The 24413-nt window shown below is 38.8% G+C and overlaps 1 protein-coding gene and 1 pseudogene across 1 annotated transcript in view; one reads left to right on the top strand and one right to left on the bottom strand.

Annotated features, from left to right (window-relative positions):
- ADAMTSL1 (ADAMTS like 1) overlaps positions 1-24413 on the top strand; it is an 882329-nt gene that overhangs the window by 159273 nt on the left and 698643 nt on the right. The window lies entirely within an intron of this gene.
- LOC103289236 (mortality factor 4-like protein 1) lies at positions 17865-18695 on the bottom strand (annotated as a pseudogene).

Here is a 24413-nt window from a genome sequence, read left to right as displayed (position 1 = left end):
ATGCTTTCTTACTAATAGATATAGAACTATGTTGTTATGTGGTTTTAGACTAGCATATTTTGATAGAAAATTTAAAGGAATGGAATGGTAGAACTGCTTTAGAGCATGGTATGACAGTTTATAAAAAAATTAAACATAGAATCACCATATCATCTACCAATCTACTGCTGGGTATATACCCCAAATATTTGAAAGTAGGGCTTCAAATAAATGTGTGTATACCCATGTTCATGGCAGCATTATTCACAGTAGCCAAAAGGTGAAATCAACTCAGTGTCCATCAATGGATGAATGGATAAACGAATAATGGAATATCATTCAGCCTTAAAAAGGAAGGACATTCTGGCTCAGATTACAACACTTTTGAAGACATTGTTCGAAAGACTAGAAGAGAGAGAGATTATCTCCCTGGAAAGTCAGGGTAGACTTCAGAGAGGAAGAGACATTCATATTTGATCATAAAAGGGTGAGTGGACCTTGTCAAGCAGATGATAATGGAAAATCTTCCCAGGCAGAGAAAATGGCTTAGACAAGAGTTGAGTAGGGGAATTGTGTGTGTGTGTGTGTGTGTGTGTGTGTGTGTGTGTGTGTACACATATACATTTATGTAAAGTCAAACCTGAATAATTTGGGGATTGTCTACTATCTTTGGTCCACACCACTACTTTTTTCTTAATGAACATAATTGAAAAATTATTTTAATGACATAGGATCTTTTAGAATAAGCCTTTATGCCTGGCATTTGCACATTGGACTTTTCCAGTCTTTCCCCAATGCTCATGGTCCAAGGGACTCCTAGTAAGGAATTTTTCACTTGCTCTAGAATCGCCCAGTTCCACCTCCCACAAAGATAGTCTGGTCAGGATACTTTGGGGCCACCAACAGAATAGCAAGTTGCCAAAATAAATGTTTTCCATCAAGATTTCACACTTGCACTTAATGAAATAGACATTTTCCAAACAGTTTCTTTAAAGCTAAGTTTTTCTTTAAGATTTGTAATGAAAATATTTCATGACCTGTTGACATATTCATATGGTGATTTTCAAAAGGCAGATTTCGTTTACAAAATGGACTTGGCAACAAGTAGGAATATCTGGGAAGTTGAACAAGGCTGTTGACAGGGAAAATTAGGGCTGAATCATAACTGACATTGTTTTGCAGCTGTGCCATTTTTTAAGACTGACCAATGAGACAGGCTTTATAGAGTCCTCGTGGTAATAATGCCTAAATTGGCAGCTAATGACCATTCATAATGGAACTGCATAGGTAGTAGCTGACAAGTACAGAAAAAATTAGTTCCTGTAGCTGATTTTTCTTGGTAAGTGCCGAAGCATAAATTATGCCATTTAGAAGAAAGATAGTAAAGGAGAATTTTTATAGTATTTTTCAGAGGAGCAGATTAAAAATCAGAAAATTTTCTTAGTATTCTTTGTTCTATATATATATATATATTTATTTTTTTGTTATCTCATTGTTAGCTCTCTTGCTGGTTGAATACTTGACTAATATATCTAATTTAAATTTATGTTTTCAATACAGTTTTCCCTCCAGTAGTTGAAGATTAACAAATAATATTCAAATTCAGATGACACAAGGTAGCTTTGATAAAGTTCTAAAATTTAGTTAGTTTCAACTATTCTTCTAAGTTTATGAAACTTGTATTAGATCTATTCTTATTTTTTTAAGTTCCTGCTTTCCATATCAGTAGGCTAAGAAGATATAAATATACTTACAAAAATCTAATCAAATTCTTTAGGGACTGAGAAACAGGTGTGTGTGTCTAATGCTTTTAGCCATTTCTGGAAGTGGTATCAGTCTTTGCAAAGAATGTAGTATTTGAGCTTTGGTCTTGGAAGAGAAACAGGGGACTTATTGGAGAAAGTAGTATTTGAATCAGGCTTTAAATAGGGCGGGTAGAATTTCAGGTTTGTAAGTTGATATAGTATTTTATTTTGTCAGATACTAGGGAATCATTGATGCATAGTTTTCATTGGATAATGTATCCATAGTAAATTTCAGAAGTTAGAAACTGGAGGCCAGGAAACCTCTGAGTAATAGTTACCATTTTTGGTTGGCTATTAAATACTACTCACTGTGATACAAAATTTGGATGCACTTTTAAAACTCTTTAAAGAATGTATTTTTATTTTATAGATGAAGAAATTAAGGCCTAGGGAGAATCGATCTCTATTCTCTGGTCACTCAGCCAGTAGTTGACAAGCAGAGATGACAGCTTTATCTGACCCATCACCATGCTCCTGACTACCAAATATACTACCACAATGAGAGGTGCTTCGTTATGAGCTGATGTTACACTTCTTGGCCAAGTACTTCCTTTCTTCTTTCCCCAGACACTTTTTACCTATACATTTTATTTTTGTCCACCTGATTTCCCCCATCTCTATTGAGATGTAATTGACATATAACATTGTGTAAGTTTAAAGTGTACAATATGGCCCTAGCTGGTTTGGCTCAGTGGATGGAGCGTCAGCCTGCGGACTGAAGGGTCCCAGGTTCTATTCTGGTCAAGGGCACATGCCAGGGGTTGTGGGTTCCATCCACAGTAGGGGGTGTGCAGGAGGCAGCCCATCAATGATTCTCTTTCATCATTGATGTTTCTCTCTCTCTTTCTCCATGTCCCTTCCTCTCTGAAATGAATAAAAATATATTAAAAAAATAAAGTGTACAATATAATTATGTGGCACATATATATATTGCAAAGTTATTACCATATAAGGTTAATTAACTCCTCCATTATGTCATGTAATTACCTTTTCTCTCTCTCTCTCTCTCTGTGTGTGTGTGTGTGTGTGTGTGTGTGTGTGTGTGTGTGTGTGTATGCTTGTGTGTGTCTGGTGAGGACATTTAAGATGTACTCTCTTAGAAAACTTTAAGTATATAATACAGTATTGTTAACTCTAATCACCCTGCTGTACATTATATCCCCAGAACTTATTCATCTTCTAACTGGAAGTTTGTAGAATTTGACCAATATCTCCTACACTCCCCAGCCCCTAGTAATCAGGATTCTACTCTGTTCCTATGAGTTCGGCTTTAAATTTTTTTTTTTTTTTTAGAATTTTGAGAGCAACTTTATTTACAATAATCAGAAACTGAAATCAATACAAATGCCCATCAATCAGTGAATGGATAGTCCAATTGGAGTATGTGCATACAATTAAATATTCTTCAGCAATAAAAAGGAATAATCTATTGGGACACATCACAACATGGAAGAATCTTAGAAATATGTTGAGTAAAATAAGTTGGACACAAACAAATGCATACTATATGAAGTCCAAGATAGGAATGATGGTAGAAATCTGATCAACAGGAGGAAGGAGAAGGGAGGTTGCTAGTCATTGTTGACTGCCAAGGAGATTAGGGTAGAGTAAGTGTTCTACATCTTTTTTTTTTTTAATTGAATTTATAGGGGTGACATTGGTTCATAAAATTATGTAGGCTTCAGTTGTATAATTCTAGAATACATCATCTGTATATTGTATTGTGTGTTCCCCACCCCAGGTCAAGTCTCTTTCCATCACTATTCTCCCTTGACTCTCTTCTACCTCACCCCACCCACTTTTCCTCTGGTGATCACCATACTGTCTGTGTCTATTGTTATTTTTTTGCTAATCCCTTCACCATTTTTGCACAGCCTCCCAAAACCTCCTCTGACAACTGTTAATCTGTTCTCTATATCTATGAGTCTGTTTCTATTTTGTGAGTTAATTTTGTTTCTTAGATTTCACATATAAGTGAAATCATATGGTACTTTTCATTCTCTGACTGGTTTATTTCATTTAGCATAATACTCTCCAGGTCCATCCATGCTGTCGCAAAAGGTAAGATGATCTTCTTCTTCTTGTTCCTCTCCTCCTCCTCCTCCTCCTCCTCCTCCTCCTCCTCCTCCTCCTCCTCCTCCTCCTCCTCCTCCTCCTTCTTCTTCCTCTTCTTCTTCTTCTTCTTCATCTCCTCCTCCTCCTCCTCCTCCTCTTCCTCCTCCTCCTCCTCCTCCTCCTCCTCCTCCTCCTCCTTCTCCTTCTTCTTCTTCTTCTTCTTCCTCATCCTCCTCCTCCTCCTCTTCTTCTTCTTCCTCATCTCCTCCTCCTCCTCCTCCTTCTCCTCCTCCTCCTTCTTCTCCTTCTCCTTCTCCTCCTTCTTCTCCTTCTCCTGCTTCTCCTCCTTCTCCTCCTTCTCCTTCTCCTCCTCCTCCTCCTCCTCCTCCTCCTCCTCCTCCTCCTCCTCCTCCTCCTCCTCCTCCTCCTCCTCCTCCTCCTTCTCCTCTTCCTCCTCCTCCTCCTCCTCCTCCTCCTTCTTCCTTTTTCTTATTCGTATTCGTATTCATATTCTTATTCTTCCATTATGTAAATGTTCCACGGCTTTCTTTTTATTCACTCATCTGCTGATGGGCTTTTGGGCTGCTTCCAAATCTTGGCTATTGGAAATAATGCTGCAATGAACATAGGGATGTACATATTCTTTCAAATTAGTGTTTAGGGTTTCTTCAGAAATATCCCTAGAAGTGGAATCACTGGTTAAAAAAGAAGTTCCATTTTTAATTTTTTGAGGTAACTCTGTACTGTTTTTCATAGTGGCTGCACCAATCTGCATTCTTACCAACAGTGCACGAGGGTTTTAGATTCCACACACAAGTGAGATCATCTGTATTTGTCTTCCTCTGTTTGACGTACTGTACTCAGTATAATGCCCTCATGGTCCATCCATGCTGTTGCAAATGGCAGGATTTCCTTCTTTTTATGGCTGAATAATATTCCGTTGTATATAAACACATTTTCTTCACATGTATATTCATTGTTGATGGACAATTAGGTTATTTCATGTCTTGGTTATTAGATTGTACTGCTTGTGCTTTTAGGGCCATATGCAAAACATCATTTCCAAGACCTTGTCAAGGCGCTTTACCTCTATTTTGTTTTCTAGGAGTTTTATGTTTCAGCTATTATATTTAAGCGTATCCATTTCAAGTTAACTTTTGTGAGTGGTGTTAAGTTAGGAGTCCAATTTTATCCTTTTACATGGGATTATCCAGTTTTCCTAGTGAATATTCTTGGCTCTCATCAAATATGTGGGATTTTATTTCTGGGCTCTCAATTCTGTTCCATTAGACTAGTGTCTTTTTTATGACAGTGGCATACTGTTTTGATTACCATATGCTTGTAATATATTTTGAAATCAAAAAGTCTGATGCCTTCAGCTTTGTTCTTTCTGAGGATTACTTTGGCTCTTCAGGGTCTTTTGTGATTCCATATCAATTTTAGTATTATTTTTCTGAGTCTTTGGAAAATGCCATTGGGATTTTGATAAAGATTACATTGACTACTAGAGGCCCGGTGCATGAAATTTGTGCACAGAGGCAGGAGGGGGTGGTGTACTTCAGCCCAGCCTGGACCCTCTCCAATCTGGGATCCCTCTCACAATCCAGGACTGCTGGCTCCCAACCGTTCACCTGCCTGCCTGCCTGATTGCCCCTAACCGCTTCTGCCTGCCAGCCTAATCATCCCCTAACCATTCCCCTGCCAGCCTGATCGATGCCTAACTGCTCACCTGCAGGCCCAATTGCCCCTAACTCCCCTCTCCTGCTGGCCTGATCTCCCCCAACTGTCCTCCCCTGCAGGCCTGGTCACCCCCAACTGCCCTCCCCTGCTGGTCCAGTCTCCCCCCCCAACTGCCCTCCCCTGCAGGCCTGATTGCCCCAAACTGCTCTTCCCTGCAGGCCTGATCGCCCACAACTGCCCTCCCATGCTGGCCATCTTGTGTCCACATGGGGGCAGCCATCTTATGTCCACATGGGGGTGGCTATCTTTGACCACATGGGGCAGCCATCTTGTGTGTTGGAGTGATAGTCAATTTGCATATTAGGTGTTTATTATATAGGATATAGATGGCTTTAGGTTGTATAGATATTTTAGCAATATTAATTCTTCAATGTATATATACAGGGTATCTTTTCACTTATTTGTTTTCTTCAGTTTCTTTTATCAGCATCTTATGGTTTTCAGTGTACAGGTCTTTTACCTCCTTGGTTAAATAAATTTATTTCTAGGTATTTTATTTTATTGGTGATATTATAAATGGGATTGTTTTCTTGATTTCTTTTTTAGATAGTTTATTGTTAGTGTATAGAAACACAACTGAATTTTTTATGCTGCAACTTTGCTGAACTTATTAATGATAATAGTTGGGGTTTTTTTTGGTGGAATTTTTTTCATGCCATCTGAAAATAGTGACAGTTTCACTTCTTTTATTATTTTGATGCCTTTTCTTTTCTTTCTTTTACTTTCTTTTTTTTTTTTTTTAACCTAATTGCTTTGGCTAGGACTTCCAGTACTATGTCAAATAAAAACATAAGAGTGGGCCTCCTTGAGTTGTTTCTGATCTTTAAGGAAAAGCTTTCAACATTTTACTGTTGAGTATGTTAGCTGTGGATTTGTCATACAGCCTTTATTTTGTTGCGGTATAGTCCTTCTACATACAAGTTGTTGAGAGTTTTTAATCATGAAAAATGGGAATGTTCAAATGCTTTTTCTACATCTAGTGAAATGATCATATGACTTATCTTTTATTCCATTAATGTGGTGTATCACACTGATTGATTTGCATATGTTGTCTCATCCTTGTATGCCAGGGATAAATCCCACTTAATCATACTGCATTATCCATTTAATGTGCTGTTAAATTGTGTTTTCTAGCATTTTGTCAATAACTTTTTGCATTTATATTTGGCCTGTACTTTTCTCTTTTTGTGGTGTCCTTATCTAGTTTTGTTATCCCATTAATACTGGCCTTGTAAAATGAGTTTTGGAATATTCTTCCCTCTTCAATTTGGGGGAAGAGTTTGAGAAGTATTGCCATTAATTCTTCTTTAAATGTTTGGTAGATGGGAGGGATGTGGGGTGCAGGGGGTCATTGGGGGGAAAAAAGGGACATCTGTAATACTTCCAACAATAAAGATAAAATGTTAAAAAAATGTTTGGTAGAGCTCACCAGTAAAATCATCTGGTCCAGGGCTTTTCCTTTTTGGAAGGGAGGTTTTAATTACTGATTCAATCTTCTTACTCATTATTGGTCTGCTCAAATTTTCTATTTCTTTGTGATTTAGTCTTGTTAGGGTGTATGTTTCTAGGAATTTATTTATTTATTTAAGTTATCCAATTTGTTGGAGTTTCATTGTTTATAATCTCTTATGTTTCTTGGTATTTCTATAGTATCAGTACTAATATTTCATCTTTCATTTCTGGTATTTATTTTAGTCTTCTCTCTTGCTCATGAGAACAGTAGCTCCTAAGATTTTGTTAGGTTTCATCTTTTTCTGAAGCATGACTTATATAAAAGGCCACATTAATACTTCACTTTAATGGGTTTTGACAAATGTATATCCTATATAATAAAGAGGTAACATGCAAATTAACCCTCACACCCTCACAAGATGGCTGCCTACGACCAGGCTGGCAGGGGGGTTAGTGAGGGACAACCAAACGACTGAACGACTGAACAGTAGGCTGCGTGGGGCAACCAGTCCTGCAGGGGAGGCAATTAGGGGTGACCAGGCCAGCAGAGGTGGGCAGTTGGGGGCGACCAGGCTGGTAGGGGGGCAGTAAGAGGCAATCAGGCCAGCAGGGGGGAGCAGTTAGGGGTGACCACGCTGGCAGGAGGGGCAGTTGGGGCGACTAGGCTGGCGGAGGGGGCAGGGAGGGATGACTAGGCGGTGGGGGGGGGCAGTTGGGGGTGATCAGATTGGCGGGGGGGGGGGCAGTTAGAGGCAACCAGGCAGGCAGGTGAGCAATTAGGAGCCAGTGGTCCAGGATTGTGAGAGGAATGTCTGACTGCCAGGGATCGGGCCTAAACAGGCAGTTGGACATCCCCCAAGGGGTCCCGGATTAGAGAGGGTGCAGGCTGGGCTGAGGGGACCCCCCCCCCCCAAGACCTCTAGTATTGTATAATCACCACCAAATCAGGGTTAGAACATCTTTGTTACTCTAGAAACTTCCCAAGTGCCCCTTCTCAATTAATTTTCTTTACCTTTGCTCCAAATAACCACTGATATTATTTCTATTACTATAGATTACTTTTATCAAATCAAGGAGCTTATATAAATGGAATAATATAGAATCTACTTATTTTGTGTCACCTTCTTTTACTTGTTTGTAAATCAACTTTGTTGAGGTACAATGTATATATAAAAATGCACTCATTTTAAGTATACATTGTGATGCATCTTAAAAAAAATGTTTTATTGACATTTTAGAGCAAGCATGTCAAACTCAAAGGCTAACATGGGCCAAATAAACAAGTCATGGGGCCCGTGGGCTGCGAGTTTGACATGCTTGTTTTAGAGCGAGATGAAGGGACATGGATAAGAGATAGATACATCCATGAGAGAGAAACATCATTGATTTGTTGCCTCTTGCATGCCCCCTACTGTGGATTGAGCCCACAACCCGGGCATGTGCCCTGACTGGAAATCTAACCTGTGGCCTCTGGTTCCTGGGTCGACTCTCAACCACTGAGCTATACTGGCCAGGCATTGAGATGAGTTTTAACAGATGTATCTACTTGTGTATCAGATATACTATGAAGATGTATAACATTTCCATCATCAAAAAATATTCCCTTGTTCACATTCCTAGTCGGTTACCTATTCCTACCGAAAGCAAACACTGATGTGCAATTTCATTCTAAATTAGATGTGCCTTTTTTAGAATTGCATATACATGGAATCATGTGATATGTCTACTCTTTTAGGTCTGGCTACTTTGGCACAGCATAACATTTTGAACATTATGTCTGTCAGTATTGCTATGTAGTATTCCACTGTGGGCATATATCACAGTTTGTTGATCTATTCACCTGTTTGTATGTTTTCTAGTTTTTGGCTATTATAAGTAACACTACTCTGAACTTTACAATATTTAGATGGACATATATTTTCATGTATATTGAGTAAATTCTTAGGAATAAAACTGCTGGAACATATGAAGATTGTGTATTTAACTTTTTGAGAAACTCCCAGACTACTTTTAAGATAGTGCACCATTTTATGCTCTTGTCGGAAATGTATACAAGTTTCATTGCTCCACATTCTTACTAACACTTTATGTGGTAATTCTTTAAATTTTAATCAATAAGGGCTGTGTTGTGGTATCTCATTGTGATTTCAGTTGTCATTTTCCTGATTAATGATGTTGAGCATCTTTACACATGATGATTTGCCATTCATATATCTTCTTTTATGAGTCATTTACAGCTTTTTAAAAATTTAGTTGTTTTCTTCCCATTACTGAGTTGTAAGAATTCTTTACATATTCTGGATCTATCCTTCATCAGATATATGTTTATAATTTTAATTTATGGTTAGAACATTTTTGCGTACTAAGAAATCCCTGTATACTTTCAAGATAGGGAAGAATTTCTCTTATACTTTCTCCAGAAGTGTTGTAATTTTAGCTTTTAGATTTAGGTCTATAATCCATTTTGAATTAATTTTTGTATGTGCTGTAAAGGTCAAGGTTCATATTTTTCTTCAGATTGATATCTAATTTTTATTGGATTTATTTAAAAATTATCTAATCTGTTACTGATTTGTACTAGTGCCTTTGTCAAAAATTGTGTGGGTCATTTCTGAAATCCATTTTGTTCTATTTATGTATTTGTTTATCATTCTAATAACAAACTGACTTGACTAATACTATTTTATAGTAAGTCTTCAAACTAGGTATTGTAACGTCTCCAACTTTGTTCTTCCTTTTTCAAGATTATTTTGACCTAAGTCCTTTGCATTTTCATATGAGGTTTAGCATCAACTTGTCAATTTATGTAAGTCCTGCTGAGAATATAATTGGGATTGTGTTGAATCTACTCATAAATTTAGAAGGAAAGTTGATGTTAACACTTTTGGTTCTTCTAATTCATGAACATGATATATCTGGCTTTTAATGTAGGCCTTCTTTAATTTCTTGTAGTATTATATTGTAGTTTTCAGTGTAGAGAGTGTGGATATCTTATGATAAAATTATTCTTGATTATTTATCTTCATTGATGCTATTATAAGTGGTACTGTGTTTTAAATGGAATTTTCCAGATGTTGTTGCTAGTCTGGAGACATGCAGCTAATTTCTATATATTGACCTTGTATGATGCAGCTTTGCTAAGTTAGCCTATTAAATTGAATAGCTTATTTTTATAGATACTTAGTGTTATTTATGGAGACAATGATGTTATCTGCAAACAGTGACAGTTTAACAATGTCTTTTTCTATATCTGAGCTTTTTGTTTCTCCATCTTGCCCTATTGCATAGGTTAGAACCTCCAGAGTAGAATGTTGAATATTAATGGGGAGAGCAGATAATTCTTGCTTTGTTCTTTATTGTAAGGGAAGGCAGTATTTCATCAAGTATGACATTAGTTGGTGGTTTCTGTGAGTTGTATCAGGCTAGAGGAAATTTCATCTATTCCAAGTGTGCTGCGATGTTTTTCATAAAGAGGCATTGAATTTTTGTTACATTTACCCCTCTGTAACTGTTGAGGATACTCTTTTATATTTTAAAATGGTGAATTATCTTAATTTTTAATTACTTTAATTGATCTTGCACATTCCTGAGACAAACCTAATTTGGTAATGATGTATTATTTTTTATATATATACTAAATTCTATTTACTAACTTTTCAAAGAATTTTGGCATTGATGTTTATGAGAGATATTGGTCTGTAATTTTATTTCTTTGTAATATCCTCCTCAGATTTTGGTATGGGGATTTTTCTGCATTCATAAAATGAGTTGGGATGCACCCCCTTCTCTGTTTTCTGGAAGAATTTAAATAACATTTATATATTTGATCACATTCACTATTACAATAATCTGGGCATGGAGTTTTCTGGGGGAGCTCTTTGATTATGAATTAATTGTTTTTAGTAGCTATGGTTCTTGACATTTAAGTATTTTGTGTTTTCTCTTTTTATTTTTTATTAATCTTGCTAGGGTTTCTTGATTTTATTAATATTTTCAAATGATCCACCTTTGTTATATTTCTGCATTGCTTTCCATATTATTGAGTCCTTCTTTCATGTTTATTATTTCTTTCCTTCTTATTTTGGTCATAATTTGCTCTTTACTTTCTAGCTTTTTAAGGTAGCATCTTAAAAAATGAACATGATGATCATTAATTTAAAACTTGCTTTTTTAATGTAAGTACTGAAGTAGTACATGTTTTTTGTCTGGCCGGTGTGGTTCAGAGATTGAGTACTGACCTGTGAACCAGGAGGTCATGGTTCGATTCCCGGTTAGGGCACATGCCCGGATTTTGGGCTCGATAATGATTCTCTCTTGCCATTGATGTTTCTATCTCTCTCTACCCCTCTCCCTTCTTCTCTGAAATTATATATATATAATTTTTTTCTACATACTCTTTTAGCTGTGTCTTATAAGTCTTGATGTTTTCCATTTTCATTAAGTTGGAATATTTTCAGATGTTCCCTGTGAATTCTTCATTAATCCATAGTAGAAGTATGTTATTTAATATCCAGACATTTGAACATTTTCTAGATACCTTATTTTTGTTGCTTTCTAATTTAATTCTATTGTGATCAGAGAATGTATTAAGATTTATTTTAAGACTCTAGTCTATTCTAGTATACACTCCTGGGCAAGCCTCATATAGTTTTTCTCTGCACATGCATAGTCTAGTCCTTGGCAAAGAACTTTAGAGGGCCCCCCCTTCCATACCCCCCCCCCCACCACACACACACACACACATCGCATTTATAGAATCCTGGTCACCCTCTTTGTGCCTCTCTTTTCTTTCTGGTGTTCTGCCCTATGGATTTCAGCCAATTCACCTGCTTTAAACTCTGATCCATGCCTTCTAATCTCTGCAGGCCCACAGTTCTCAGTTGGGACTCCAGCTCACTGAACTGTAATAGAGAATTGAGAAATGTCTCTAAACAGAGTCAGGTCCTCAGGGATCACAGCTTTATGCTGTCTGCTGATAATATAAAAAACAAACAAACAGTTGCCTTATATATTTTGTTTCTGTTTTATCATAGTGGAAGTACAAATTCATTTATTCCAACATACCTGGTAGTAGTTCATTCATACATGTTAACAATAGTTTTTTGTATGCCCTTTATATTTGGAAGTCAGTTTTGCTGGATATGAAGTATTTGGCTCATATTTTCTGTCCTTGAGTACTTACATATGGTACTCCACTTTCTTTTGGCATGACGTGTTGCTCTTGAAAAAGGTCTCATGATAATTTAATTTTCTTTCCCATGTAAGTCACTAGCTGCTTTTGCTTCGATGCCCATTTAGCAGGAGAGGCTGGCTTGAGCAAAGGTACTAAGGAGGAAAGCGTAGGGCATGCTCAGGCAATACCAAATGGACAGTTTGGCTAGAATATATGTTGTATATAAAGAATTTGTGAGAACTAGCCTAGAAATTATATTCATATTATCAAGGGCTGAATGGCAGGTAGAGGAATCTGTACTTAATTTTGTAGATAAAGGGATCCTTCAAAAGTTTTTAAATAATAGATTTATGTGATCAGAGCTGTGTGGGTCAGAGAGCAGAGAGAACAGAGGTTAAGAGCCCTCAGCTATGGACTTGATTATGACCTTTGGACTTGATTATACCTTTGGACTTGATTATGACCAAGCTGGTTGTTTCTGTTTAAATCTGAATTGATGCCCTTGACTCAGTGTTCTCTTCTCCCTATGCGTATGCACATATGTCACTTTTATGTCTGTTGTCTGAAAAGTAGACTGTTTAGTGAGAAACTGTTTCTCTATATTCCTAGGCCATTCGGTAATAAACAGAGTTGCCAAAAAATTTCCAGGATAAAGAGGTCTTTAATAGTATATAACAAATTAGATTGTGGGAAGGTCAGGAAAATACCTTTTTTTTTTTTTTTTTCATTGAAAATTAAAGACATCTGGGCTTTTCATTGTAAATATTTCACATGCTTACGACTAGACAAACTGATGATATGGGGGACAATTTGAGGTAGCTCATGACTTTTAAGCTCATTACATGCTACATATATTTTAAAAATCAGAATTGGATACCTATAACTATGTCCTCTCAAGAGATGATAATCTTTTCTGAGGATTTTTATGATGTAGAGAACATGAATGTATTTTAAGAAAGAATCTAAGGAAGAAAATAGAATTCAACTTTTTTCTATTTTCCCTCAGGTCAGTGCTATGAATTTCTGAAACAGATACAAGGCCATTCTCAGATTTCCATGGAATGTGGGCATTAGTGGAATATATTATCATGCTCAACCAGTAGTTTTAAAGTGGGAGAATTGCATATTTTAGACTTCTCAGCAATAAGGTATTTAACATTGTAGATTTATAGTAGCATATAAGTGCTCATTATAAAAGAGCAATGTTGTATGGATGTGGGCATTTTTAAAAAAATGAAATTTAGATTCTTCAACCTACATTACACAGAATCATATTTAAGAATTTATATGATCCTGGCCAGTAAGGCTGGGTTGGTTGAGCACCATAGATTGCACCTAAAGGTCGTGGGTTTGATTCCGGATCAAGGCACATACTTAGGTTGTGAGTTCAGTTCCCAGTTGGGGTGCCTATGAGGGGTAACCAATCCATGTTTCGCTCTCACATCGATGTTTCTCTAAAATCAATAAACATATTCTCGAGTGAAGATTAAAGAAAAAAATGTAAGAGCTGGAAGAGACATTATCTTCTAGACCATAGCGTAGAATACCATTCCCATAGCCTGATAGTCCGTAAACAAGAATTTCTGAGGAAAATTACTACAAACTACACCCCTTATCTGGGAGATGCACATGCTTAGTGGCATATTGAAGCCTCTGGGATTTTTCTAGTGATGAAGCCAGTTTGATTTTTATAACCTGAAATTTCTCAAACTTACTTGATTTTGTGTGTGTGTGTGTGTGTGTGTGTGTGTGTGCATTCAATAAATATTAACATCCTGTGGAACTTACATTTCCTAGACAGTGGTCGGCAAACTGCAGCTCCCGAGCCACATGCGGCTCGAGCCGTGGTTTGCCGCTCTGTTGACTAATGAATTTGCCGACCACTGACCTAGACTCTCGATTCCAATAATTACAGGCTGTTGTTGTTCCTTGTGATTAAGCCCCTAGCCCAGTGGTCGGCAAACTCGTTAGTCAACAGAGCGGCAAACCAAGGCTCGCGAGCCGCAGTTTGCAGACCACTGCCCTAGAAGAATAAACTTCGGGAAATAATTGTTAAATCTCTTCATTCTGGGGGAAACTGAAACCTAGGAAGATTTATTCACTCTGCAGGTCACACCGCTCCTTATAGTGCTGTGGACCATCTTTCCCAATTCCCATATAACCACTTCTCTTTTTTTAGTGATCTCATTGATCCATATGTGATGTGCAATTAACAGTGTTATAATTATCCTTTTTTACTTTTTTAAATCTTTATTGTTGAAAGTATTGCATATGCCCCTCTTTACCCCCACCTAACCTTCCCTCCCTTCCCTCTGAGGTTCGACAGTCTGTTCCATGCTTTTATGTCTCTTGATCTGTTTTGTTCATCCATTTATTTTGTTCATTAGATTCCTCATATGAGTGAGATCATGTGATACTTACCTTTTCTCTGACTTGCTTATTCTTTTCCCCTAGTTCAGTGGTCGGCAAACTGCGGCTCGCGAGCCGAGGTTTGCCGCTCTGTTGACTAATGAGTTTGCCGACCACTGACCTAGACTCTTGATTCCAATAATTACAGGCTGTTGTTGTTCCTTGTGATTAAGCCCCTAGTTCATATAAACGTCCCTTTCACAGATAAATTTTTCACTCTAATAGAAGACTGGATTCAGGGATGAGCAACCCCATCTTAATTACACAGCCTTTGGCTTGATTCCACAGTGCTTAGTGCTAAGGATACTGGAGTCTCCATCATCTCCATTTGGTTCTTTCCCTGATTTGCCCTCTTCCAACTACCCACCTGTATTCTGCATGTGACCATAGTTGTGGTATGACTACCTCTCTCATTGCTGAAATTAAGGATTCACACCTTGCATAACCCCTTTGTGAATTACTAGTACTTTATGCCTTCTTGATCCTCCTGTGCCTCTTTGTCATTTTGTTACTTACATGATGCTTCAAACTAAGGGAGAACAGGAGCAAACTAAGGCACATTAGACTTAAAAGGGTGTTTAGTGTGGACTCGGCAGCTATGCCCCTAAGAACTTTTATTTTTGGGGGAAAGAGGGCAAGGTTATATGTTAAAATGAATGAATGACCTGTAAAAATAATTAATGGGGAGCATGAAAAGAGAGAAGTGAACTGAGGCAGAAACTCTGTTCTAGTCTAGGCTCTACCCCTAATTAGGTGTGTAAACTTGTTCAAGACACGTAACTTCTTTGGTCTTGGTTATCCCACCTATAAAACAAATAAATTGGACTAAATGCCCTCTGACTTCCCGTCTAGCTCTAACTTTCTATGAGTCCATGATCTTCGAGTGTTAATTAGCCATGACCTGATTACTATGGATAATCAAGATTTGGCTGCCCTTGTTCAAACTGACAGCATCCTGATGGAATGGTCTGGAAAAAGAAAGAAAAGTGGAATCTGTGTTCATGTTCCCACAGCCTTCCAAGCGACACATTTTGATATTTCACTTAATATTATAAAACTAAAATCACCTCAATGTGTATGATAGACTATTTTAAGGCCTTTATTTTATAAGGCATCATCTTCTTCATTTTTCTAGTGTTCTGGCCTAGAGGGACAAATATGGTACTTGAAAGAATATTGTTGTACTGGCGAAATCACATAGCAACAAAAACTGGCCTTGCAGAGAGTTCTTCGCAGACCTCGCCCATAATGCCAAATGCAATAAAGGACATGGACTCTTTCCATGGGGAAGATGTTGTAGAAAGATACAACCCTATTACAATGTATACATAATCATAATTCTATTTAAGTTAGTGGCATCTTATACTGCATAGTAATTTTTTTGGGGGGGAAAAAACTACACTGACAAATTAGTCAAGTAATCCTCCCTGGAGATTAAAACAAAAACACAGGCCCTCTGGACCATGTCAGGGTTCTTGCAATTGGGGAAGTTCATCAAACCAGTTGGCTGGGGGACAGGTTTAGTATAGCAGTTGGATGCTCATTTCCGTAACCGAACTCATGCTAGATTCTGTAACATCCATCAAGGAGGTTCTTGGCTTATTCTCTGTCCAGATATTTCTTATCTTTGAAGTCCTAGGGTGACGTTCATCACCTCCTTTTTTTCCACGGGAGCTTCTTGCAAGTGCTTGTCCAAAGCCATCCAGTCTGTCACAGGGCAGGCCAGTGGTGAGAGGGTTGTGCTTGAAGGGACCTGGAATCACACAGACGAAGGCTAGCATCTCACTTTAGCCGCCTTACTCCACATGTAGTTTTCCCAGTTTCTGAATGAAAGCAACTAATTAGGAGAGAGAGAGAGAGAGTCTCACATGAATAGGCACTTGTTTTCACAGAGAATGCTACACTGGAATTGCTGGCCCACGCTGCTTTGTATCAGCAGATGCTTTAAGAATGCAGTGAAAACATCTTATAAAGTGAAAACCTATCATTTGTAAAGCTGCAAAGAGAGAGCTTTGTTTGCCCACACAGCATTTCTCAATGGAACCCCCGAGGCCATGAGTTTTTCAGGGCAAGTTTCAACTCCGCTGAGCGCACACTCATTGTGCTAAGGAGAAAAGGCCCAAAGAAGCAGGGCTACTCTTGTGAATCCTGTAAAGACTGCATGAGTTTAAGATCTCTGACTGTCTGTCTTTGAACTAAAGCCAAATTATAATTACCTGTGATCAAAAAGAGTGTAGACAAATTAAAATGGAATCCACATAATCTCGTCTTGACTTTGCAAGTGCCTCCCTCACCTTCACTTGTTTAGTTATTTGCAACAGAGGAGCTTGCAGGTACTAGTAGCAACAATGGCACATCTGAGCTTTTGGATGAGGTTCTAGCCAACAGGAAAAATGGTCTAAATTTAGATAAGAAGAATAGGTCTGGGTATCCAATCCAAATATAATCAAATTGAATGTATATGGCCTTTTTTAAAGGAAGAAATTTCACCAAGGTCAGATAATACTTACATTAAAACGTTCTTGATTGACAAACAAAAATAGGCTGTAGACTACATAGATTTGGATCTTTTTAATGCAACATTCACTATTCTTATGCATTTCAATACCACCTTTTCTTTTGAAATGTAAAGAAAAAATTTATTGAACGTTTGAAAAACAACTCCTAAAAGATTGGCTTTTCCATGGAGACTACAGAAAACTGGCTCTGCAATGCTTTGTGTCTCTCATGTTAAAACACGCATTAGATACCATTATAAAAGTCATAAACACTCCTCAACAATCTGAGCAGAGATAAAATTCCTATGGAATAATGTGGATGGCCTGCGAAGGATATGCTCTTTACGTTAAGCACCAATTAAAAAAAAAAAAAAGGAGCACAAATGGATGAGTATGATCAGTTATGTACACTGATTTAAACATTTGGCACTCGGAATCAGAGCATTTTCTCCTGTAGCATTAACAAATATTATAAAAGTGTGCAGTGTCAAAGGAATAGGGCCACTAGCATTCAAAAGCAGCTTTGTCCACGAGGCAATAGAAGACTCCACAGTATCTCTCTCTGTTGCCCATTAATATATTGGTAACAACTTTGAAAAGAAAAAGAAAAGGAGCTGTACCCCCTTTTATTATCTGCTTATCAAATCAAACAGAAAGCAAACATCAGGTCCTTTATGTACTTCATTTGTACAAGAGAAGGACTAAGAACAGAAATGTGTTACAGAGATTCAAATTTAAGTGTACGTAAGCGCCTCACACAGCTTTCCAGCGGTGCTCAGGCGGGGCCACTTCATAATCCCTGGCACCCAAGTTGCAGAATTCTTTGCCAGCTATTTTAGGAAATCATTAAGATAATTCGGTGATAAAGCAAGACTCTTCTCACCCAGAGGTGTACAGGCCTATATCACTCCATTGTGTACAAATAATCCCAGTAGATGTGGCACTCCATACACCTAGGACAGGGTGCACCAGGGTGGTCTCCAAGGATTTCAGTATACTGCCATCTCTCACATTTGTAGAGTAGCTGAGTGCCCAACATTGCATTCAAGTACTGCTTTATTCCTGCTACAACTTCATTAATAGCATACTCCTTATTACCTGCCTTTCCTTCCAGATTTCTTATCATTTGCATAATCCTCCAGAATGAAATCCACATTCTTCTTGGCAGGAAGATAAAAGAGCTGTTTCTGTCAGGTAATTAAGTCCCAGCCATCAGCAAGCCATGGTTCTAGTTCTTCAGGCGTCTTTAACTTTAACTTTAACTGTGTTCATGAATGTTTCCTCGTTATCAGCAGTCGGATCCACTCGAGCTCTTTTCTTGAGAGGAGGCTGAGTTGTCTCATAGGTACTGCCACCATCTCCATTTCCAGGTGTTTTTTGTTTGTCCTTGTTTTGTTTTCGCTTCACCATTTTTCTGTTGCAGACCAGATGCTTCTTTCCTGGGTAGCCCCTCTCAGTCTTCCCCTCTGCACATTGCTCCTGACTGGCTCTCGGAAGTTCTTGCTGTTTCTGCAGATTGGTGTCCACGTATTTGAGTGCTCTGCAGTTGCAGTTTAATTCACCGGTAGTTATCCATGGATGCATTGGTATGTGCAAGTGGGTGAGGGGATACATTTTGTTTTTTTACCTGAAAGTGGGATAGTGTGGGAGCCCCTTAAACGTCCCGCGTGGTTCAGGGTTCGGGTTCTGGAGAAGGCCACACACAAATGAAAGAGACTAGAAAAATATTAATTTGGGAATATTGGGGGCCAGGCGGGAGCCCACCTCTAGTGGGAGGACTACCCGCTGCTCTGGCCTAGCTATCCCTTTTATTGAGACTATGGGATACACCCATAGCCCTTAGGCAGGTAATTCCAGTAACAGGCAGATTATTTTATCAGTAAGGATTTACATGATTATTTGGTGGGGAAGTTGCCTCAGTTACCATTGTCTCAATTAGATAGGGAATGGTTGGCTCTGACCTTTCAGAGCTTCAAGGTTGACAAGCCTTCCACATCTTTCTATTAGTGAGACAATGATCGGGTTTCCGGCAGTATAGAATTACTCAAAGTTTGGAGCCATAATTAATTGATAGACAGTATTCAACCTAGCAGCCTTTTCACAACCCACCATCAATTTCATAAAATGACTTAAGAGGAAGTCTCATGAGAGACTCTTCTCAATTGGCTACATAGATACTAGTTTAGGGCTTGTTGAACATGAAAAGAATATTTTGGGCAAATTTCTATCCCTCACTTAATTTGTAGTTTATTGGAAGAAATAAATTCCCATTATAATTGTCTCTCCCTTACAGTCTTAGCTCTTTATTCCTGTGCTTTGTACCTTTGTCTCTGTTCTCGCTTTCTCTTTTTTTAATTGCAAGAGGTCAGGGATTCTGTAGATGTGTGGTGATTGGAGGGGCTCTGGTGCTCCAGATAGCATGGCTAAGAATCTCTTGGGAACAGTTGTTTCCTCCAACACAGCAGGTCATCCAGGAAGAATTTGGACCCAGGGCACATTAGCCAGGGGCACAGTTGAGCGCTGTGCTTACTTGGATCAGATGGTTGGCCAATTTGGGGACATTTCTGAAGAATGGTGGCGCCTCAGGCAATGAATCCTCCTTCTGCCTTCTTTCAATTATTCCACTTAGAATTCATGCCTTTCCTCTTTCCTGAGGATAAATTTAAGGCCTAGCCAGGTGGTCTCTTGACCAAGTCTTTAAAATTCAAAGGGTATGAATAAAAGGACGCCTTTGTCTCAGAACTTGGAGTCCTGGGACAAACAGATCCATGATAATAACATTAAAAAACACATTTGAAGTTTATACTGGACAATCTTTTTGCCCCCCCTTTACTAAAATCATGTAGCCAATTCTTAGGCACGGTGAAGCCCAGGTCCCTCAGAATTCTTAGCTATTGGCAGCGTGGTACCACTCTTGCAATTGCACAGTGCCCACATTCCTCTGACATGTATGTGGGAGTGATTTATAGTTACACTTGCTACCACTTCCCCTGCCCATAAAACCAAAGAGCAGAGAGAGTGACAGATTGATATCATGTTGTCTTTCATGAGCAGTTTCACATTTCACTGCTCTGTGCAAATTAATTTGGTTTATGAAGGGAGTAGAGAGCGATCTTGAAGAGAGAAGGAGGAACGGGGCACGGGAGAAGGTTATGCTGTTCCCTACTCTCAGCCACTCAAGGCAGACAATGAATCTTGGCTTCCAGATGATTTTTCTGTATTCATTAATGCTTTACTTCCCTCTTTCCCTAAAGACTACTTACAGTTACTCAGCTTTCCTTGAATTGTGTTCTCCTCATTGGTGCCTGAGGGCTCTATTTCTTTGAATGTTTTCCACAGGCATCTGTTGTTTGTTTCTAACCTGGATCTGAGGACAGTTGGCTATAGAGTGTCTAGTTCTCAGCTCTCAGGCATCTCATGGATGATGTTGGCTAATCCACAATCATTCAATCTTCTTCAATTCACATTGATTCTGGGTTGGTCAGGGGATCCTGAAGAATGAACTAGTGCTAAGATCTGTGGCCAGAGAATGCTCAAGATAGGGAAGGCATAAGACTAGGGCAGTGGTCGGCAAACTCAGTCAACAGAGCGGCAAACTGATAGACTCTCGATTCCAATAATTACAGGCTGTTGTTGTTCCTTGTGATTAAGCCCCTATCCCAGTGGTCGGCAAACTCATTAGTCAACAGAGTGGCAAACCGCGGCTCGAGAGCCGCAGTTTGCCGACCACTGGACTAGGGAGATGTAGGAAATCTTTGAAAAATTCAGGCCACTAGGGTCTAGGACTAAAATCAAGATCCTCAGTTCAAGGGATGAAGCTTAAAGGTAGATGATTTTCTGGGACTCCCTTCTTTTGGACTGTTTTTGAAACAGATACAACTCCAGCTGGGACATCCTCTAAGTCAGAAGCTTTTAGAGGCCCACATTTGAGCCAGACATTCACGGTGTCTCTTTTGCAGGAGAAATACTGGTGGAATTGTGGCAGTGGCCATATTTTCCATGGTGACTACAGAGCTTTAGCTCAAACATGAGGAGTCTTCAAGGTAAATGGAAATAGGCTCTTTATGTTCACTGAAAAGCTACCAGTTTACACAAAAGCCACTTACTAGTAGGTAGGCCCAAACCCCAGTTTCTGTTTAGTTCTTACTTTGGTACGTTTACTAACCATTATAGCTGATAGTTACGGTGCAAACTGAGTCTGGTTGCACATGAGCAGGATAAGTTAGCCCAACCCATCACTCCCATAGTATGTACCAGTTGACTTGGGGGTGGGAGGGATTAACCCTTTGCACTCGCTTGCTTTTTTCTCGATTCCTTTATTCTAATGCTAACCGCGTCGAGTCACACTCGACATCCAAGTGGAAAAGGTTAACACTTAGTTTTTCATCAATTTTATTTAACAAACTTAAGTGAAGACAATCCCCCTTTCATCTACCTCTCAACTATAAAGTGAAAAGGGTAGCAGCAATAACAACTGCGTTCTCTAAAATGATGCCTTTTCATGTGTTCATTTTTCAGAGTGAAGTACAAAAATATGTTCCTGTAAGCCTCCCTTGCTAAAAATAACAGCGAGAAAATTGACCTTTTTGCCTCTAAATGAGACTGAGGAATTTTCTCTATCTTAGGTCAAGGTTGAATTCTCATAACTGTCTATCGATACTATCTTCCCAATCATTATATGACAAGCATTATTTTAGAAACCGAGAGCTTATACTCAAGCTAGACACATTGAATTGTAATTTGTTTTAATATCCAAAACTAAAAATAAATTTGCAGTGGGCAAAACCCCAGATGTGTTTTGTCAGTCTCTTTTTCACTTAATGTCTAAAACTTTATGTTTTTAAGGAAAATGTTATCCATGTGTTTCTCATTTATTTACACTTAACTCATCAGTATGTTTAGTACGAGTTATTTGATGTCCAAGAAGCCTTTTTAACTGTTTTATGTGCTTATTTTATACACCTATGAAAGGGGAAGTTACTTATGCCAAGAAGGCAAACTGTACAAAGCCTATTACCATCATTGTCAACAAATATTTATCCTTAAAATGTCAAGATTTGTTTAAAAATCTGAAGAATAAATTTCTGAGAATTTCTAGACAAATCAACATAACTTAGAACTCTTTCCTGATATCATTGGTGGGTCACCTCACTGGAAGCTAGCATCTTTTCAAATGTGATGGTCTCAGTCAGCTTGGGCGGCCATACCGAAAGTCTTCAGACTGGGTGGTTGAAACAACAGAATTTATTCCTCTCAGCTCTGGAGGCTGGAATGTCCAAGATCAAGGTATGGCAGGGTTGGCCTCTGATGAGGACCTTTCCTGGCTTGCCGATAACTGTCTTCTTACTGTGTCCTTACAGTGTGGAGCCTACAGTGAAAGCTCTCTGGCATCTCTTCTTATAAGGACACTAATCCTATTGGATCAGAGCCCACCACCTTTATGACCTCATTTAACCTTAAGTAACCTAGAAAGTTACCATCTACAAATAGAGTCACTTTGGGGGTTGGAGCTTCAACATTTCAATTGCGGCAGGGAGGAGGAGGCCACAAATATTCTCTTTTTACACAAATATTCAATCCGTAAACAGTAGTCAATGATTAGAAAGAAAGAAATATTTTCAGGCATATAATGAAGGAGTTTCATATTTGGTTATTTCACCAAGAAAATTGTTTTCTCAACTGGTGCCTCCTCACTTGTACCCTCTTAGCCTTCGCTGTTATAGAGCAATAGAAAAACTGTTGAAAGGATTAATTTTACTCACGTTCATGTAGTGAAGATTTGTCTTTTCATTCAATACACTTTCTGAGTAGACACTCTGCCCTGGGCACTCTGGAAAGTCCTATGAATAGGAAGATGGGTAATGTATACTTGTTGGGATGCTCAGGTTGGTAGGGAAATTGGACAGTGTAGTAGATGTTATTGAGGTCTCACTCATTGTTGCCTTGGCCCATCTCAATTGACACACATGCAAATACAGCATGGAAGCGCAGTGAAGTTAATGTTTCCAAGGGGCCACACTGTAGTAACAGTGATGACTAAATGAGTTCTCACGCCATCTGGTGTGATGATTCTGAGATATGCTCCACACAGTTCCTCAGAGAGATTTCAGGGCATTGCCCATAGCAGCGGGCTACTCATTAACATACCCCTTATTCTATCTCTTCCCTTCCTTATCTTAATTCTCTTCCTCTGTGCTTCCTGAGATCATCCACCAGATAAACCACTTGCACCCAAGTCCTCATCTCATCATTTCTTTTGAGGACAAACATAAACTAAAACCCACAGAAAACCAGGACTTGCAGTATAGTGATATGATCTGTAACAGAAGTATACACAGCAGGAAGAGGCAGTATCAGAACACAGACCAGTTATTTCTTTGGTAGAGATTTGTGGGAGTCACAAATCTAGCTCAGAATCAACAAGTCAACATTCCCCCTTCAGTGTAAGACTTAAAAGGCAGGGGTACCATCTAATTGGTGCTCTATCCCTAGAGTCTCGCGCAGGTCTGGCACAAAAGAGCTTACCTCTACTTTGTTGACTCGATGATCCTTCTTTGACAGAGAGAAAACTGAGGGGTTTAGAAGGTGTTGAGTCACATTGTTCTAATGTCCAGTTCAGGGCTTGTCCCTCAAAACAACTTTAAAAGGATAAAGGGTTCGCTAGAAAAATTACGGGGATTAAGAAATGGGGTAGTGTGTACTAAGGCTGAGTTCTAAGCAATTATGGTACATTTGGGAAAACAATAGTCAGTTAGATATGGTTGGATTGCAGAAGGTGAATGTTTGCTGGAAAAAAACAAAGATGAAGGACAATAAATAGGTCAAACAGGAAGACATGGTTGACCGCGCTAAGGCACTTGGGGTCTTGCTGAGAAATGATGTTGATGGAATAGACATCATGGAAGAATTGTCATTGGGCACAATATCTGATCAGGAAGAAATTCTGGAAACAAAGTTCTAGGTTTTCTTTTCTGCAGTGAGGAAGGTGGATGGGGTTGTGCAAGACTGGAGATACCAGGATGGAGCCCACATATGTGTAGGACAGTGAATTCACAGCATTGATGGTGAGATGTGTAGGTTGAGATAGAAAATACAATTAAGGACCATGTCCTGGCATGGGCAACTGGGTAGTGCCAATTCTTGAGATAGAGCAGGTACGAAGATAGAGCTGATAGATCTTAAAGTATTCATGGAACCTCCAGGTGAGACTACCTGGCTTCTAGAGAAGATGATCTTGGTTGAAAATACAGGTCTGGAGAGGCAATAGCACATGGGAGATAATTTGAAGTCATGAGATTTAAT

The sequence above is a fragment of the Eptesicus fuscus genome, chromosome 15 (assembly GCF_027574615.1).
Source record: "Eptesicus fuscus isolate TK198812 chromosome 15, DD_ASM_mEF_20220401, whole genome shotgun sequence".
NCBI classification, from domain to species: domain Eukaryota; kingdom Metazoa; phylum Chordata; class Mammalia; order Chiroptera; family Vespertilionidae; genus Eptesicus; species Eptesicus fuscus.
Note: the sequence above shows the minus strand (reverse complement) of the source record. Positions and strands in the feature narration are given on the sequence as shown.